The following is a 9,970-nucleotide window of genomic DNA, read 5'->3' as shown; positions in this document are numbered from 1 at the left end:
TGACTGGTCTTCATTGTCATTCAATCATTGTGTGTGTGTGCATGTGTGTATGATACATGTGTGTGTGTGCGTGTGTGTATGATACATATATGTGTATCTATATGTATCCCTGTGTGCATACACACAGGGATACATATAGATACACATATATGTAATTTTGCAAAACTAATTTATTTTATTTTAACTTTATTAAATAACTAATTAATTTTTATTAATTTTATTATTTAATTTAATTTTTATTTTTTATTAAATTTATTGGAGTCACATTGGTTAATTATGTAAGTTTCACGTGTACAATGCAATAATAAGTCATATGTATATTACATTGTATGTTCACCACCCGGAGTCAAATTTCCTTCTGTCATCATATTTTTGACCTCTTTTACCCTTATCTACCTCCTCACCATTCTTTGTGGTAACCACTAAACTGTTGTCTGTGTCTCTGAATCTCTGTTTGTTTGTTTGTTTTTTTCTTGTTCATTTGTTGCTTTTAAAGAACAAAGAACATTTAGAACTACAGATATTGTTGAGATTGAATTCACACTCCCAGTTATCCAACAAGCTCTAAGATTCATATTTATTATATACATTTCCACACATGACTTTAAAATGTGTAACTCATACAAAATTGAGACTAGGTGATAACCAATCTACTTTGACTAGTGTGTATGTGTCAAAGCTTGTGACATAGAATAGGTAAGAATTTATTCTGAAAATTTATGTCGAATACAACAGATAATACTAATGCAAATTACTTCTGATATTCTAAGACATTACTTTTCAGTCCCCAAAGAAAAAAGATTCATTTTAATATGTATAAGATTAGTATGAACTGACCGATGCCCACTCAGTTATTTCTGAGTTATCAGTTGACAATTTAAGTAGTTGCTTGGTCAACTTGGCCTGAATACAGGAAAATATGATAATTGAATCTCAAGATAGGTAAAGCAATTATAAAATTACACCAAGGTAAAGGCATCCTGTTCAGATTTCTAGGCCTTACCAAATTAAAGCTGGGATATGGAACTGAAAACAGAAGAGTTATCAAAAAACTAGAGAAACAATCTATTTTAAAGAGTGACATTTTAAAGAGTGGACACTGATGCCAGAAAAATGCTGCACTAGAACATTAATACAATTATATTGCAAGCTTCACTTTATAGAGCACTGTGAAGCCACAAAAATAATGTCTGTGAGTACCATTCGCATGGAAAAGATTTCACAATTTAATTTTGAGTGAAAATAATATCACGGTACACATCAGTGTAGTAAGGTGTGTGTTGTGTGTGTGTGTGTGTGTGTGTGTGAGATGGCATATACACAAATCAGGCATTTATTTCACTATAACTTCAATATATAAAAAGTTTAAATACAGAACAGTGTTTATATCATACGAATATCCTTTGATTATAAAGCTTTATGAGGCAAAAATTATTCTAGCTCTGGGGAAAAAAATTGGGATAGGTTTTTGAATGGCTTTGTGCTTTATAAGTAGAAACAACTGATGACAACATTAATGAATATGTTAAAGTAAGGCAGGATACGGCATTCTAACAAAAACTTGTAATACTAGTAGTAATTCTAATAATAACAACATCAGTAACCACACAATGATTGCTTTAAAGGTGATTAAAGATGTTTACAAATGATGCTATGGAAATTTACAGTCTATTCGTTGGATAAATGATTGTCATTTCAAGAAATGATGCCGAGACAATCAGATACTCACATGCAGAAAGATGAATTCAGATCTTTATCCTACACCATACACAAAAATTAACTGAAATAGAAAAGAGAACTAAATATAAGTGCTAAAACTATAAAATTTTTGGAAGAAAGCATTGGAGAAAAATTTTGTGAACTGAGGGTAAGCAAATATTTCTTAGCCCCAACACAAAACTATAACCATAAAGAAAAGCAAAGTTTAATTGGATTTCATGAAAATTAAAAAATTTGTACTTCAAATGACACCAGTGAGACAATTTAAAAACCAGAGACTGGGAGCAAATATTTTTAAATCATATAGCTAATAAAGCATATGTATCTCAGAAAATTATATAACTTGTAGTTCAGTATTATGACAAATATAACAAGTTAAACATTTAAAAAGTCAAAGATTTCACCAGAAAAGTTATTCAAATGGTAAACATCAAAAATGTTCAATATCATTACTTATTTGAGAAATGTAGATACTACTTGACAGACAAATACCAGCCAGATTGTAAAGAACTGGAATTTTCATTTTTTTCTGTATGAGAATATCAAGTGCACTAGCCACTTTAGAGTATAATTTGGTGGTCCAAGAAAAATGAAAATATACATTAATACAGTCATATATAATTTTTATAGCAACATAATCCATAATAAACTAGAAACAATCTACATGTACATTAGTTGGTTAATAGATAAAGAAAATGTGATATATTCAGAAAATGGAATGTCATTCAACAATAGAAAGGGAAAAAAGTACTGATATGATTCACAGATGGATGAACTTCAGAAACGTGGAGTTACAGCTCTCTTCTCTGAAAACCTGCTCCTCCCTTGGAGAGTACTCTGTCTTATATTTTCACCTCCCAAATTCCACAGGGCTGCAGCCTTCCTTAGGGTGGCCTGTCTCCTTCTAAAAATGTACCTTCAATAAATCTTACTTGTTCTAAAAAAAAAAAATGCAAACAGAGAAGTCATATGTAATATATATGGTATAATTAATATAAAGTGTTCAAAAAATGCAATCTGTAGAGACAGCTAAATTTTGATGACAGCTCTATGGTATTTTGCAAACAGAGAAGTCATATATAATATATATGGTATGATTAATATAAAATGTTCAGAAAGTGCAATCTATAGAGACAGCTGAATTTTGATGACAGCTCTATGGTATTTTAACATATCTTGTTTCTGTCCCTTGGTCCCCAGTTTGGGGGCACTTTGAAGACAACAGCCATAGTAAAAGAAATGAGAAGGCAATCAAAATGGTGTGCAGAGAAAAAGCAATTAAAAAGAAAGCATTAATATGGAAAGTGAGTAACAAAAATATATGACATGTAGAAATATACAAAATAGGTTTGCATATTTAAATCAAAAATTTTACAAGAGATAAAAGATGGTATATACTGATACTAGGATTAATCATCTAGAATATATTAAAATTATAAACATACACACCATAACAACACTGTTTTCAAACATGAAACAAAAACTCACAGAATCGAAGGGATAGAATGTTTTATAAAATAGTTGGAAACTTCACTACCCACTTTCAGTATGGCTTGAAGACCTAGACGAATAGAAAACTAGAAAATAGAATACTTGCATACTATAAAGCAAATAGACCTAACACATATCTAGAACACTCTACCAATCAACAGCGGATTACATATTCTCAAGTATACATGGAACATTAGGCAGGATAGATCATATGTTAGGTCATTCAGTAAGTCTCAATAAATTTTAAAAGATTGAAATCATACAAAGTACTTTTTTCAGCCACAATGGAAAGAAATAAAAAAAGCCCAGAGTGAGAAGGCTTCACTGGTGAATTCTACCAAACATTGAAGAATTAATAATAGTCCTCAAAACTCTTCCAAAAGATAGGAGAGGAGGTAATACTCCATAACTCATTAGTGTGATAATGAAGCCATTACAAGAAGCCGATACTTAAAGCATTACAGAAAAAACAAAAAACTACAGACCAGTTTCCCTTATGAATATAAATGTATAAATCCTCAACAAAATACTAGCAAACCAAACTCATTAGGCATATTAGAACATTACATACTATGACCAAGTGGGACTTAACTCCTGGAATGCATGGGTTGTACATGGTGTGAAAAATAGTCAATATTATAGAATGAAGGGATGAAGAATTGTATCCTCATCTTGAATAATGCAGAAAAGACATTTCACCCAATCTAACAGATTTTTATCATTAAAAAATATCAAAACACTTAGAGAACTAAGAATAAATAACTTTCTCAAAATAACATGGAGTTTTTATGAAAAATTCAGTGACACAATGGTGAAAAACAGAGCTTTTCTCCTAAGATCAGGAAGAAGACAAGGATGCCCGCTTTCACCTCTGCTCTACAACATTGAACTGGAATTTCTATAATAATTAGGCTAGAAAAACAAAGTCATCCAAATTGGAAAAGAAGATGTAAAACTACACTCTCAGATAACATGATTTACATATACAAAATCTTATAAAGAATCAACAAAAATACTACCAGAATTAATGAGTGAATTCAACAAAATTGCTGGATACATGATTGACATGCATGAATCAGTTGTATTTCTATATACTAGCAATGAACAATCTGAAAAGTAAGTTTACAGTCAATTCTTTATACAATAGCATCAAAAAGAATAAAATCCTTTGGAATAAATTTAACTAAAGAGGTATAAGATTTGCACACTGAAAACCAGGAAAAGTTTGTGAAAGAGAGAAAAGATCTAAATAAACAGAAAGATCCTGTATTCACGGAGCAGAAGATTTAGATATTAAGATGGCATAATCCTCCCCAAGGTAATCTGCAGATTCAGTTCAATTACTCTTAAAATTCTAATGGATTTTGTTGAAATGGAAAAGCTAATTCTAAAATAAATAGAATTTGAGGTGATGAATATATTCATTATGTTTCTGGTGATTATTTATATATATATATGAAAAACATATACAAATTATCTCAATTATATCTCAATAAAGCTGTTAAAAAATCAACACACCATTATTTTTTGTGCCTAAAATGAAGGGATAACATGATAGAACACAGATTTGATAAGACAATATTTTTATAGGAGACTGCTGATTTATTGTAATGCAGTGTTCCTGTTACTCTATCATTCCTTTAAATGTTTTGAAATTTTCAAAATTTCAAATAACTTATGCTTTAATTTATTGATATATTTACATTTTAACCTCCAGTAATATATTCTGAATGTTCTGCTGTAGTCAATACTTGATATTCAAGTAAAGTCTTCAGTCTTACTGGTGTCACTTTGACTCATTTATTTGTATTAGGCCTCATTCTCGCTGTTATTCTTTAGTGGATAAGCTGATGATGCTTGAAATGATTACAGTTAGAAAAGAAAGCAGTAGAGCAGAAGCCAAGGGATCTGGACCGTGCCCATAGTGGATAGGTGGTTCTTGAATAATCAATGATTAACTGTAGTTCGAACAATTGCAATACTAGTAGATCAGTTTACTTCTACCCAGTATAAAACTAGAGCTTTTGGAAATCACCTTTGATGTGAAACTAATGTTATTAAGTATTAATTTTTCTCTGTTTTTCAATAAATAATTAAATCTAATCTGACTGAGATTATATCTGGTATTTTGGGTTCTCTGCTGAATATAATACTGTTTTTTTTGTTGTTCTATAGCATCTATGTAATTTGTTGCTGCAAGACTCAGCAGTTATTAGAATGAGGTATAAATGGTAATAATGGTTTATTAACTTCTCTACTTGGATACATTTGAGGTTTTAGTATCATGCTAGGATGCTTTTCATAATATTCTTGACTACAAACAACACGTTAATTGAACACCACATCCAATTTCAATTAAATGCTCATTTAAAAAAGGAAAACACTATATGACTTACTGTTGCATTGTACACTTGAAATTTACTGAATTTTGTTAACCAATGTCATCATAACAATAAATATAAAAAATTTTAAAAAAGAAAACAAAGGAAAAACAGTAGGACCCTTATTTTGGAATCCTATAAGAAATTTAAAATTATTTTTAAAGTTACCACAGAAGAATGATTTCCACATCTCCTGTCACTTTTTCATTTCAGTGCTTTTCTTGGATATATTTTTTGTATCTCTCTATATTTTTATGAAGACAAAAGACGTCTCATTTTCATAATTTGTCATATGATATAGACAGTGCATTGTTTAAGACCATTTATTTAAAATAATAATTTTTTTCTTTTAACTGTCATAATTTTATAGACTGACCTTCCTTTCCCTTAGCTTTTCCTGTTAAGCCCATCCTGCTTCCCATGTGACCCTGTGTAAACATTAAACCTATATTATTTTCCATTTTAAAAGGGAAGAAAATAACACACAAATTACAAAACGAAAATTGTATAATGTATTGGGAAAAATAAAAAATATATATAATGTGCCTTTCTTTTTTAAATTAATGGTTTCTTTGGCCAAACTATAAAATGCTAGAAGAAATCGTTTTATGTTTTTTTCTGAAAAAAATTTATTTTCCCTCACTACCTTACATTTTTGAGTCACTAATTCTAACACTGCTTACGACCTACCTAATTTTAAATCCCCCTGATAATTTCATCTTTTCTAAAAGAAAACTAATTTCTTTTCATATCCCTTTTCCTCCTTGTAGCTTGTGCCTTAGGAGAGACTGGCACTATACCTTGGTCTACTGGTAGGTCCTGACTGGTCTAAGCTAATCATGATTGCCCCTTTCCTCTTGCTGGTGATTGTTTACTGTAGGCCTACAATATCACTGTAGCTGATGAGACACAACTGGCACTTGGTCCAGAAAAGTATAAACCAATAAAAACCTTTTCTCTGATTTTTTTCGTTTATTTCTTTGCTAAAGTTGTCTAGTTTGAGGAAACACCTAGGAGTCTAAAGATGAACACAACTTGTGTCCTTCAGGGTATTTTTGAGCACTGAGTTAATGAAGTCTAGATTCTTTCTATTCCTGACATTCCTGTCATAGGACATAATAAGTTTTCTTATTTTTAAAAGACACTTTGAATTCTTAATTATTGTTCCTTAAAGCAAAATAAGTCCTAACTAGTGGACACGTACTGAATATTTTATTTATTTTTTTAAATTAACTTTATTGGGGTAACATTGGTTAATACAATTATATACTTTTAAATCTATGGCTATGCCACCCTGAGCAAGTCTGATCCTGTCTGATCTCGAAAGTTAAGCAGTGTCGGGCCTGATTAGTACTTGGATGGGAGACCACCTAGGAAGACCAGGTGCTGAAGGCGTATAAAATTTAAAAATTAAGGGATCGTAAACTGACAAGGTGCTTGCAATCTGTGAGGTCAACCAAGGGTTGCCTCGCCTAAAGAAAAAAAAAAAAATTCAGGTGTACATTGTAATTTGACACCTGTATATTGTGTGTTTACCACCCAAAGTCCTGTTTCCTTCAGCTACTATATATTTGATCCACTTTGCCCACTTCACCCACCCCTTATCCCCTGTATTTGACCCACTTTATCCCATCTATCTCTCCTGCTTCCCCATCCCCTGCTTTCTGGTAACCACTAGTCTATAGTCCATGTCCATGAGTCTCTGTTTGTCCTGTTCATTTGTTGCTTTTAGGTTTAGATCCCACATATAAGTGATAGCATGTGATTTTCAACTTTTTCTGTCTGGCTTATTTCGCTTAGTGTGATTATCTCAAGGTCCATCTATGTTGGTCACAAAAAATGGCAGTATTTCATTTCTTCTTATGGCTAAGTAATATTCCATTATATATATGTACCACAGCTTCCTTATTTAATTATCTATTGTAGGACACTGGTTGCTTCTTTGTCCTGGCCACTGTGAATAATGCAGTTATGAACATCACTGTGCAAATATCTTTTTGAATATGGCTTTTCAAGTCTTTGGGGTAAATACCCCGTAGAGGGATTGCTGGATCATATGGTAGATCAATTCTTAGATTTTGAGAAAACTCTGTACTGTTTTCATAGTGGCTGGACCAATTTGCAGTCCCACCAGGAGCATATGAGGGTTCCTTTTTCTCGGCATCCTCTCCAGGATTTCTTATTACTTGTCCTGGTGATTATAGCTATTCTAAAAGGTGTAAGATGGTATCTCATTGCGATTTTGATTTGCATTTCCCTACTGAATATTTTAATTATAATAGTTACTACAGGCTATTCTTAGAATTATTTTTTGCTGGAAAAAAATTCTGATGGGTAAAGAAAAATATGAATTTACGTTCCAAATTCTTCTTGGCATGTATCTATAGTAAATAGATTTTTGAGAAACAGTTATGAAGCATCCATTTATTGGTAATGAAGTGATAAAGAATAGCACAGATTCTATCTTATTGGCAACTAAGGCATATATGTAGAAGCAGACATAGAAGAAGAAAAACAATGCAAAGCAAATCTCATATTTGTGTCAATTGCTATGAAGGAACAGTTTAGTGCATTTTGAAAGCATGTAATCAAAAACAGGTGTAGTGAAAAGGGAATTGAGGTAGGCTAGACATGGTAATTGAGTAGATGTCTTTCATGTAGTGAAATGGGTGGGGTGTGATTGGAGAATTTCAGATAGAGGAAACAGGATTCATGCAGGCCTTGAGAGCAAAAGGGACATTACATACTCAAGAAATTAAAAAGCAAGTTTGCCAGGTTTAAATTTGGTGGCAATCTGGCTACATGAAGCAGCACACTTTTCATGTACTCAAGTGTCTATACTCATACCCCACACTAAGAAATGAAACAATTATACACACACACACACACACACACGTAGACACTACAGACACAGTGTGTATGTAGTAAAACTATCCAATTTTATACACACACACACGCACACAGTATACACAGTGTGTATGTAGTAAAACTGTCCTGTAAAAACCTATAGGGTCTAAAGAGTGTACAGTAGAAGTGGTTTGATTATATCATTAAAAGTTAGTGAATGTCTGCAAAACTCCTACTGAGGGGGAAAGAGACAAGGATAAATCAAAGTGGATCTGGGAACTGTTTGGACCACTGTTCACATAAACGATGTGAGAAACGAATATGTTTGTTTTTTTCTTGTTGATAGAGCATTGCTTTATTTCTTAGGAATTAGATATAGCATCATGAGTAGACCAGATAGGTCAGTCATTGTAATTGTCAAGACTAAAACATTTTTTTTATATATCCAATATTAAAAATGCCAAATATATCTTTTTACTAGAACAATTTAATCCTTTTACTAGAAATGAACTTTGATTAAAATATTGAATACTTTAATGTTGAAATGTCATTCTGTTGAAATAAATATTGCCTTTTCACTGGACTGTTTGTTCATTTCAACTAATATATGACAAACACAGCTACTTCATATATGAGCAGTTATAAATTTGTCTTAAATACATACAGAAAATATCTTTTTAAATGCCTGTGTATATTTAGAAGGTAAAATGTGAAATCAGCTGGCTTAAAGGAAGATGGCTTAGTGGCAGTAGCTTCAGTGGATAATTTGATGTTTTGGAGGTGACTCAATAGAATGTTCGAAGTCCCTCGAAAGGAAGGTACCTTGAGAGGAATGCTTTGGTTCTTGAATCATGACATGAAGCTTGGAGAAGACATTTGTATACTGCCTTGCACAGGATAGGCAAGGACATCATTTAACAGATATACCCTGGATGTTTAAACACCAGGTACATAGTCAGGTGGGATCTTTTATATTAATCAAAACAGTCAAGTTTGAGACTAGGAATGTGCTGGTAATGAGTAGCCTGGGCGTATTGAATTGTGGCCATTTATTAACATCATTAGAAGTTATTTATTCAAAATTGTTAATTTGAGGATGCAGTGTTTCTTATAATTAGGAGCACAGTTGGAAGGGTAAGCATGACATTTTTTGATAGGTATCTGCTAGGAAACATGCTATCTCAAAAATTAGTAAGACTAATAAAAAGTGATCTCTCTGTTCTGGCAATTAGAATTAAGTCCTGGAATCACTAAACTAAGCTTTTTGGAGGTTACATCTGTGTATTCTTAAACAAACAAACACACTTTTTTTGTTTCACTGATACCTGAAATATCAAGGTAATATCTGGGAAGTTTTCTATTTTGTTAAGTCAGCAAAGAATTAGAAAACTGCAGTATGTCTCTTTGAAGCACATTATTAAAGGACAGCTAAAATGGAGGTTTTCACTTGGGTTCTTATTACCTTTGAAAATGAGTTTAAGCACTGTGAAAAAGTTGCTAGATACTTTTTTTTAGAAAGAGTTGAAAGTTAT

The 9,970-nt window shown here is 32.0% G+C and overlaps 1 pseudogene; it reads left to right on the top strand.

Annotated features, from left to right (window-relative positions):
• The first annotated feature begins 6,867 nt into the window (after window positions 1-6,867).
• On the top strand, window positions 6,868-6,986 carry LOC118600742 (annotated as a pseudogene).
• The last annotated feature ends 2,984 nt before the right edge of the window (window positions 6,987-9,970 follow it).

Source organism: Rousettus aegyptiacus, unplaced genomic scaffold (genome assembly GCF_014176215.1).
Source record: "Rousettus aegyptiacus isolate mRouAeg1 unplaced genomic scaffold, mRouAeg1.p scaffold_m13_p_3, whole genome shotgun sequence".
NCBI classification, from domain to species: domain Eukaryota; kingdom Metazoa; phylum Chordata; class Mammalia; order Chiroptera; family Pteropodidae; genus Rousettus; species Rousettus aegyptiacus.
The sequence above is the reverse complement of the archived record's forward strand: the minus strand, read 5'-3'. Positions and strand labels throughout refer to the sequence as shown.